The following is a 10,812-nucleotide window of genomic DNA, read 5'->3' on the forward strand; positions in this document are numbered from 1 at the left end:
GTTTATTATTGTTAAACCTGTTTCTTCCACCATTATTAAAGCCTTGTTGAGGCTTTTGATCCTTCCATGAGAAATTGGGGTGATTTCTCCATGATGAGTTATAGGTGTTTCCATAAGGTTCACCTAAGTAATTTACCTCTGCTATTGCAGGGTTTTCAGGATCATAAGCTTCTTCTTCAGAAGATGCCTCTTGAGTACTGTTGGATGCAGCTTGCATTCCATGCAGACTCTGAGAAATCATATTGACTTGCTGAGTCAATATTTTATTCTGAGCCAATATGGCATTCAGAGTATCAACCTCAAGAACTCCCTTCTTCATAGGCGTCCCATTATTCACAGGATTCCTTTCAGAAGTGTACATGAACTGATTATTAGCAACCATGTCAATGAGTTCTTGAGCTTCTGCAGGCATTTTCTTTAGGTGAATGGATCCACCTGCAGAAGTGTCCAGTGACATTTTTGATAGCTCAGATAAACCATCATAGAATATATCCCGGATGGTCCATTCTGAAAGCATGTCAGAAGGACACTTTTTGGTCAACTGTTTGTATCTTTCCCAAGCTTCATAGAGGGATTCACCTTCTTTCTGTCTGAAGGTTTGAACATCAGCTCTAAGCTTGCTCAGCTTTTGAGGAGGAAAGTAATTGGCTAAGAAAGCCGTGACCAGCTTATCCCAAGAGTTCAGGCTGTCTTTGGGTTGAGAATCCAACCATAATCTAGCTCTGTCTCTTACAGCAAAAGGGAAAAGCATGAGCCTGTAGACTTCAGGATCTACTCCATTAGTCTTAACAGTATCACATATCTGCAAGAATTCAGTTAAGAACTGAAAAGGATCTTCAGATGGAAGTCCATGAAACTTGCAGTTCTGCTGCATCAGAGAAACTAATTGAGGTTTCAGCTCAAAGTTGTTTGCTCCAATGGCAGGAATGGAGATGCTTCTTCCATGTAAATTGGAATTAGGTGCAGTAAAGTCACCAAGCATCTTCCTTACATTATTATTATTTTCGGCTGCCATCTCCTCTGCCTGTTCGAAAATTTCTGAAAGGTTATCTCTGGATTGTTGTATTTTAGCTTCTCTTAATTTTTTCTTCAGAGTCCTTTCAGGTTCTGGATCTGCTTCAATAAGAATATTCTTGTCCTTGCTCCTGCTCATATGACAAAGAAGAAGGCACAGAAAAATAATAATAATAATAGAGATCTTTTATACCACAGTAAAGGGATCCCTTTGTGAGTGGAAGAAAAGAGGGAGACAAAGAGTGTGATGTAAAGAAAGAAACACAACTGTGAGGATGGCAGAGATGTGAGATGAGATGTTAGTAGATGAATAAATAAATAGAATAAGATGAGAGAGAAGAAATTTTCGAAAATAATTTTTGAAAAAGAGTTAGTGATTTTCGAAAATGGTTTTTGAAAAATGTTAGTATTTTTCGAAAATTTTTAAAATAAAAAATAAAAATAAAAATAATTAGTTAATTAAAAAGAAATTTTGAAAAAGAGGGAAGATATTTTCGAAAATGAGAGAGAGAGAGTTAGTTAGGTGGTTTTGAAAAAGTTAAGAAACAAACAAAAAGTTAGTTAGTTAGTTGAAACAAATTTTGAAAAGATAAGAAGTTAGGAGGTTAGAAAAGATATTTTGAAACCAACTTTTTGAAAAAGGTAAGATAAGAAAATATTTTAGAAATTAGTTTTGAGAAAGATTTGATTTTTAAAATCTCAATTAATGACTTGATTTATAAGAAATCACAAGATATGATTCTAGAACTTAAAGTTTGAATCTTTCTTAACAAGCAAGTAACAAACTTCAAATTTTTTAATCAAAACATTAATTGATTATGTTATTTTCGAAAATTTGATATAAAAATAAGAAAAATATTTTTGAAAAATATTTTTGGAATTTTCGAAAATAACTAAGAATTTTGAAAAAGATTTGATTTTTGAAAAAGATTTTGAAAAAGATAAGATTTTCAAATTGAAAATTTGATTTGACTCATGAGAAACAATTTGATTTTAAAAATTTTTGAAAAAGTCAATCCAAACTTTCAAATTTTGATGAGAGAAAAAGGGAAAGATATTTTTTTTTTATTTTTGAATTTTTATGATGAGAGAGAAAAACACTAAAAGGATGCCATGCATGAAATTTTTAGATCAAAACATGTGATGCATGCAAGAATGCTATGAATGTCAAGATGAACACCAAGAACACTATGAAGATCATGATGAACATCATAGACATAATTTTGAAAAATTTTTAATGCAAAGAAAACATGCAAGACACCAAACTTAGAATTCTTTAATGCTTAGACACTAAGAATTCAAGAATGCATATGAAAAACAATAAAAGACACAAAACAAAAAATCATCAAGATCAAACAAGAAGACTTACCAAGAACAACTTGAAGATCATGAAGAACACTATGAATGCATGAAATTTTCGAAAAATGCAAGATGCACATGCAAATGACACCAAACTTATAACATGACTCAAGACTCAAACAAGAAATAGAGAAATATTTTTTATTTTTGTGATTTTCTAATTTTTTTTTGGATTTTTCGAAAATTATTATGAAAAAAAGAAAAAATAAGGATTCCAAAATTTTTAACATGAATTCCAGGAATCTTGCATTCTTAGTCTAAAGCTTCAGTCCAGGAATTAGACATGGCTCACTAGCCAGCCAAGCTTCCAATGAAAGCTCCGGTCCAAAACACTAGACATGGCCAATGGCCAGCCAAGCTTCAGCATGTAATTCAGACATGACACGCCTGACATACTCATTCCCAAAGGAATTAGACATGGCTTTACAGCCAGCCAGGCTTCAACATGCTTTATGAAACACTAGAATTCATTCTTAAAAATTTTGAATAAAATTTTTGAAAACACATTTTTATTTATTTTTTTTCGCAAACAAAGGAGAAAATTTTGAAATATTTTTGAAATTTTTTCTTTGAAAAGAAAACAAAAAGAAAATTACCTAATCTGAGCAACAAGATGAACCGTCAGTTGTCCAAACTCGAACAATCCCCGGCAACGGCGCCAAAAACTTGGTGCACAAAATTGTGATACATATCCATGGCTTCAAAGGCCTGGTGCTCTAATCTAGTTTTATTGTCTGTCACAACTTCGATACAACTAACCAGCAAGTGCACTGGGTCGTCCAAGTAATACCTTACGTGAGTAAGGGTCGAATCCCACGGAGATTGTTGGTATGAAGCAAGCTATGGTCACCTTGTAAACCTCAGTCAGGCGGATATAAAATAATTATGGAGTTTTCGAATAATAAATAATAGAATAGGGATAGAGGTACTTATGTAAATCATTGGTAGGAATTTCAGATAAGCAAATGGAGATGCTTTTCGTTCCTCTGAACCTCTGCTTTCCTGCTATCTTCATCCAATCAGTCTTACTCCTTTCCATGGCTGGCTTTATGTGATACATCACCACTGTCAATGGCTACTTTCGGTCATCTCTCGGGAAAATGATCCAATGCCCTGTCACGGCACGGCTAATCGTCTGGAGGCATCACCCTTGCCAATGGCTTCATCTTATCCTCTCAGTGAATAATATGCTCACGCACCCTGTCACGGCACGGCTATTCATCTGTCGGTTCTTGATCATGCTGGAATAGGATTTACTATCCTTTTGCGTCTGTCACTAACGCCCTGCAATCGCGAGTTAGGAGCTCGTCACAGTCATCCAATCATTGAATCCTACTCGGAATACCACAGACAAGGTTTAGACTTTCCGGATTCTCTTGAATGCCGCCATCATTCTAGCTTACGCCACGAAGATTCCGGTTAGGAGATCTAAGAGATATTCATTCTAGCTTATTTCATGTAGAACGGAAGTGTTTGTCAGGCACACGTTCATAAAGGAGAAGGATGATGAGCGTCACACATAATCATCACCTTCATCACGTTCTTGGGTGCGAATGGATATCTTGGAAGTGAAATAAGATGAATTGAATAGAAAATAGTAGTACTTTGCATTAATCTTTGAGGAACAGCAGAGCTCCACACCTTAATCTATGGAGTGTAGAAACTCTACCGTTAAAAATACATAAGTGAAAGTCCAGGCATGGCCGAGATGGCCAGCCCTCAAACGTGATCTAAGATAGCATACAACTGATCAAAGATGCCTAATACAATAGTAAAAGGTCCTATTTATAATAAACTAGCTACTAGGGTTTACATGAGTAAGTATTTGATGCATAAATCCACTTCCTGGGCCCACTTGGTGTGTGTTTGGGCTGAGCTTGAGTGTTGTACGTGTAGAGGTCCTTCTTGGAGTTGAACGCCAGCTTTTGTGCCAGTTTGGGCGTTCAACTCTGGTTTTGGCTCCTTTTCTGGCGCTGGACGCCAGGTTTGGGTAGAAAGCTGGCGTTGAACGCCAGTTTACGTCGTCTATTCTTGGCCAAAGTATGGACTATTATATATTTCTGGAAAGCCCTGGATGTCTACTTTCCAACGCAATTGGAAGCGCGCCATTTCGAGTTTTGTAGCTCCAGAAAATCCATTTTGAGTGCAGGGAGGTCAGAATCCAACAGCATCAGCAGTCCTTCTTCAACCTCTGAATCTGATTTCTGCTCAAGTCCCTCAATTTCAGCCAGAAAATACCTGAAATCACAGAAAAACACACAAACTCATAGTAAAGTCTAGAAATGTGAATTTAACATAAAAACTAATGAAAACATCCCTAAAAGTAACTAGATCCTACTAAAAACATACTAAAAACAATGTCAAAAAGCGTATAAATTATCCGCTCATCACACTCCATAAGATCTTCAAGAGGAAGAACAAGCCGCCATCACTAAGGTGGACCCGTTCTTTAATTTCCTTGTTCTTTATTTTTCTATTTTTCGTTTCCTATGCTTTATGTTCTATCTATGTTTGTGTCTTTACTACATGATCATTTGTGTCTTAGTGCCTATACCTTAAAGCTATGAATGTCCTATGAATTCATCACCTTTCTTAAATGAAAAATATTTTTAATTGAAAAAGAAAAAGAAGTACATGAATTTCAAATTTTAAAACAGTTTAATTATTTTGATGTGGTGGCAATACTTTTTGTTTTTTTGAATGAATGCTTGAACAGTGCATATTTTTGAATTTGTTGTCTATGAATGTTAAAATTGTTGGCTCTTGAAAGAATGATGAAAAAGGAAAAATGTTATTTGATAATCTAAAAAATCATAAAATTGATTCTTGAAGCAAAAAAAAGTAGTGAAAAGCCTGCAAAAAAATATATACGAAAAAAAAGAGAAGAAAAAAAAAGAGAAAAGAAAGAAAAAGAAAAAGCAAGCAGAAAAAGTCAATAGCCCTTTAAACCAAAAGGCAAGGGTAAAATAAAAAGGATCCAAGGCTTTAAGCATCAGTGGATAGGAGGGCCCACAGGAATAAAATCCTGGCCTAAGCGGCTAAACCAAGCTATCCCTAACCATGTGCTTGTGGCGTGAAGGTGTCAAGTAAAAAGCTTGAGACTGAGTGGTTAAAGTCGTGGTCCAAAGCAAAAAGAGTGTGCTTAAGAGCTCTGGACACCTCTAATTGGGGACTCTAGCAAAGCTGAGTCACAATCTGAAAAGGTTCACCCAGTTATGTGTCTGTGGCATTTATGTATCCGGTGGTAATACTGGAAAACAAAATGCTTAGGGTCACGGCCAAGACTCATAAAGTAACTATGTTCAAGAATCAACATATTGAACTAGGAGAATCAATAACACTATCCAAATTCTGAGTTCCTATAGATGCCAATCATTCTGAACTTCAAGGGATAAAGTGAGATGCCAAAATTGTTCGGAAGCAAAAAGCTAATAGCCCCGCTCATCTAATTAAGACTGATCTTCATAGATGTTTTTGGAATTCATTGTATATTCTCTTCTTTTTATCCTACTTTGTTTTTAGTTGCTTGGAGACAAGCAACAATTTAAGTTTGGTGTTGTGATGAGCGGATAATTTATACGCTTTTTGGCATTGTTTTTAGTATGTTTTTAGTATATTTTAGTTAGTTTTTATTATGTTTTTATTAGTTTTTAAATAAAAATCACATTTCTGGACTTTACTATGATTTTGTGTATTTTTCTATGATTTCAGCTATTTTCTGGCTGAAATTGAGGGATCTGAGCAAAAATCTAATTCAGAGGCTGAAAAAGGACTGCAGATGCTGTTGGATTCTGACCCCCCATAGGGGTGGCAACACTACCCGAACCCGCGGGTACCCAACCCGCCCCTACCCGCTCAGGGTGGGTAATTACCCGCCCCCGCACCGGGGCGGGTTTTAACAGGGCGGGTTCTTGGGCGGGGTAGGGCGGGGTCGGGTTTAGGTTAAACCCGCCCCTACCCGCCCCGGTATATATAATATATGTAACATATATAAAATAATTAGTAAAATGATTAATAATATTATATTATATATAAATTTTTACTTTAATTTATGTTATGTATATAAGTGGTGGTTATATAATTTTTAAAATTTTATTTTATTTGTTGGATTTAATAATTATAGAGGCGGGTAGGGGCGGGGCGGGTACCCGCAGGGGCGGGTTAGGGTTTAACATTTTACTAACCGCGGGTAGGGTGGGGCGGGTTTTGTGCGGGTTTTTTGTCAGGCGGGGCGGGTCGGGTAGAGCAAAAACCCGCCCCTACCCGCCCCGTTGCCACCCCTAGACCCCCATGCACTCGAAGTGGATTTTCTAGAGCTACAGAAACCCAATTGGCGCGCTCTCAATTGCGTTGGAAAGTAGACATCCTGGGCTTTCCAGAAATATATAATAGTCCACACTTTTCCCAAGATTTGATGGCCCAAACCGGCATTCTAAGTCAGCATAAAAATTCTGGCGTCAAAACGCCAGAACTGGCATAATAGCTGGAGTTAAACGCCCAAACTGGCACAAAAGCTGGCGTTTAACTCCAAGAAAAGTCTCTACACATGAAAGCTTCAATGCTCAGCCCAAGCACATACCAAGTGGGCCCGGAAGAAGATTTCTGCACTAATTACTTATTTCTATAAACCCTAGGCTACTAGTTTTCTATAAATAGGACCTTTTGCTATTGTATTTTCATCTTGGTTCTTCTAGTTCCCTCTCTGGGACCGAAGCCAATGACCACCATTATCACTTTTGTATTTTCAACGGTGGAGTTTCTACACACCATAGATTAAGGTGTGGAGATCTGCTGTTCCTCATGAATTAATGCAAAGTACTATTATTTTTCTATTCAATTCAAGCTTATTCTTATTCTAAGATATACACTCGTTCTTCAACTTGATGAATGTGATGATCCGTGACACTCATCATCATTCTCACCTATGAACGCGTGCCTGACAACCACTTCCGTTCTACATGCAAACAAGCTTGAATGTGTATCTCTTGGGTTTCTAATCTAAGATTAAAACCTTCGTGGTATAGGCTAGAATTATTGGCGGCCATTTGACGTCGGGTTTTCTACCAGTAAAGAAATTCATAGAAACGGTTGCGTTGTAGATATAGTTTCTAAAACGGCAAAAATCCCTTCGTACAAACGTGTTGGGTGTCACAAGTAACAAACCCCTTTAAAAATTGTTAACCGAGTATTCAAACCTCGGGTCGTCTTCTCAAGGAACTGCGAGGAAGTATGTTCTTATTATTGGCTATAAAGGTTATAATCGGGGTTTGAAGCAAGTAATCTAAATGACGAGTGAATTAAATGGCAATTAAGAATAAATAATAACTGTAAAGCAACTTTTAGCAAGGTAGAGAAATTAGAGGTCCAACTTAGTTATCTCTCTCAACTATAATGAAAGTTGAATCTAAACTCCACTTGGTCAACCTTTACCAGGGCAAAGGAAAGTCAAGGGACTAATTAAACTGACTTTTGAATCCTAATTATTTCCTCAAAAAAGGTTGGGATTATTTAAGTTCAGCTCAATTAGCAAGATAACGATTATCAATTATGTTGAGTTTAATAACTGTTGAGTTACTAAATTCTTAACCAGAACCAAAAGGGGAAAAGTAAAATTTCTGGAATAATAAAAGTGTCCTTAGATGGGAAGCAATGGCAACTTAAGTCAAAGAGAACAATCATAAACTGAAAATACCTCAATCATCATTAATTCAAATAGAAATTTGTAACATGGAATAATTCATAAATAATAATAATCAATTCAAATGTTGGAATAAATAAAGAGAAGTAATATTAAAAGAACATTAAACCTGGGATCCAGAGTTACTCTTAAAACAAGAAGAAATCCTAAATACTAAAAGTGAGAGAGAGAAGATCTCCCTCTCAACTAAATCTAATTCATTGAAAGGTGAAAATATGCGAGCTCTCTGAATGGATGCATTCCCTCACTTCATAACCTCTGGTCTATGCCTTCTGGACTTGGATTTGGGCCAAAAAGGGCCTCAGAACTCGTTATGAGCGTTTTCTGCAATTTCTGGTGCGTGGCCTCTGTCACGCATCCGCGTGGGTCACGCGGTCGCGTCATTCGGAGCTTTTTCTTGCCATGCGGTCGCGTCAGTAGTGCGACCACATCATGCGCGTCAGTAGTGCGTCACTGCTGATTCGTGCTTGGCACGCGATCGCGTCATCCATGCGATCGCGTGGATATCAATTTCTTTAAAGCTCTGTTTTGCTTCCTCCTTCCATTTTAGTATGTTTCCTTTTTCATCCTTTAAGTCATTCTGCCTTAGAAAATCTGAAACTACTCAACACACTAATCACGGCATCGAATGAAAATAAAGGTAATTAAAATAATTAATTTTTAAAGCTTAGAAAACATGTTTTTCATTGTATGATATAATAAGGAAGGGAAAGTAAAACTATGCAATTAATGTGAATAAGTAGGTGAAGAGTTGAATAAATCACTCTAATTAAGCACAAAAGAACTCATGAAATATGGGTTTATCACCATTCCTGAGATCCGGAAAGTCTAAACCTTGTCTGTGGTATTCCAAGTAGGATCTGGAAAGGGATGACTGTGACGAGCTTCAAACTCGCGAGTGTTGGGCGTAGTGACAGACGCAAAAGGATCAATGGATCCTATTCCAACATGATCGAGAACCAACAGCTGATTAGTCGTGCGGTGACAGCGCATTTGGACCATTTTTACTAAGAGGACGGGAAGTAGCCATTGACAACGGTGATGCCCAACATAAAGCTTGCCATGGAAAGGAGTATGAATGATTGGAAGAAGGCAATAGGAAAGAAGAAGTTTAGGAGGAACAAAGCATCTTCATACGCTTATCTGAAATTCTCACCAATGAATTACATAAGTACCTCTATCTTATTTTATGTTTTATTTATCTTTTAACTCCATAACCATTTGAATCCGCCTGACTGAGATTTACAAGATGACCATAGCTTGCTTCAAGCCGACAATCTCCATGGGATCGACCTTTACTCACGTAAGGTTTAGTACTTGGACGACCCAGTGCACTTGCTGGTTAGTTCTACGGAGTTGTGACAAAGAGTTGAGATTACAATTGTGCGTACTAAGCTGTTGGCGCCATTGATGATCATAATTTCATGCACCAGTTAGCTAGTTTTCTAAGCATGCTACAATCACAAAAGAGATGTAAATGATTGATGCTTCTATCTAGCTCAATTTATGAAATCTTTCTCTTATATTTCTTCCTTGAAACAAGCTTTTGATTTTCTTATTAGCTTCTCCTTTTGGGTGCTTTGCCCCATGAGTTGATAACAAAGCTACGACTTTTAAATGCTTTGTTTTCAAGTATTACCACTTGATACATAAGCACCACAAGCATTTAATTAGAGGACTTCATTAAGCTCATTTGTTTCTTTTCTTGACTCTCTAATCATTGATGCTCAGATCCTTGAGCTTTGAGGGAGTGCTTTTTGCACTTTGAGCCTAACCTTGACTTCTAAGTGTTTTATTTTCAAGCTTTTTGCTTGATACATAAACACCACAAGTACTTAACAATGAAATTGTCATTGGTACTCAGAACCTTCAGCTTTCTCATTCTTTCCCTTTTTCTTTTTTGCCTTAATTTGTATTTGCTCCTTCAAGGTTTTCATAATTATGAAAGATTTTACAAAATGCACTAGATGAAAACTTCAATTAAATAAAATCCAATGCAATTGAGCAACAATTAATCATACTAGCTTTCCAAAACTTATATGAACATGGTAAATTTTTCTTTAATTTCTTGTTTGTTTATGATCATGATGTTTTATTGCTTTTGAACTCACAAAACTCAAGTTGGTAGTCATAATGCCACATCAACATGTTACAAATCAAGATTCATGCTATGCTTATTCATACCACACATGCATACAGAGAATATAAAGACAATCATGAAATTTAAAGTGCTAGAAACAAATGACAGGAAAAGGAACTTTACAACCTTGTAATTCATCTTCTTTACTGTTGTCATTTTCCTCCTATTTTTCCTTCTTTCCCTTGCCATACTCAGAATGCTTGCTCATCCTCAAGCAATAATTAGAACAATGGCTATGGGGCTAAGATGGATCATGAATGTCTTACACAATGAAATGTTAGTAGTACATGTGTTCTAAGCAAGCAAAATTAAAGATAATAATCAAGGCACAAGAGACAGAGACATTGTGATTGCATAGATAAGAAGGTGTGCACAATACATTGCATAAAAGATAAGTGGCACACCAAACTTAGTGTGACACTTTCACTTGGAATTGATGCAAGTATCTAGTAGATATGGAAACCAAATTTTTGTTGTATAGCAATACCAAACTTAGAATGCAATCACATGTCAATTTTATTTGAAACAAGACTAAATGAAACTGTTGTATGTTAAATACAATCACCAAGCAAAGAATCTGTCATGAATAAGGATCTCTTGG

The 10,812-nt window shown here is 36.5% G+C and overlaps 1 non-coding gene across 1 annotated transcript; it reads left to right on the forward strand.

Moving 5' to 3' along the window:
- Positions 1-511: 511 nt before the first annotated feature.
- On the forward strand, positions 512-619 carry LOC112738843 (small nucleolar RNA R71). The gene has a single exon (XR_003169798.1). It is a non-coding gene; the product is annotated as a small nucleolar RNA R71 (small nucleolar RNA).
- The last annotated feature ends 10,193 nt before the right edge of the window (positions 620-10,812 follow it).

This window comes from Arachis hypogaea, chromosome 13 (genome assembly GCF_003086295.3).
Source record: "Arachis hypogaea cultivar Tifrunner chromosome 13, arahy.Tifrunner.gnm2.J5K5, whole genome shotgun sequence".
Lineage (NCBI taxonomy): Eukaryota > Viridiplantae > Streptophyta > Magnoliopsida > Fabales > Fabaceae > Arachis > Arachis hypogaea.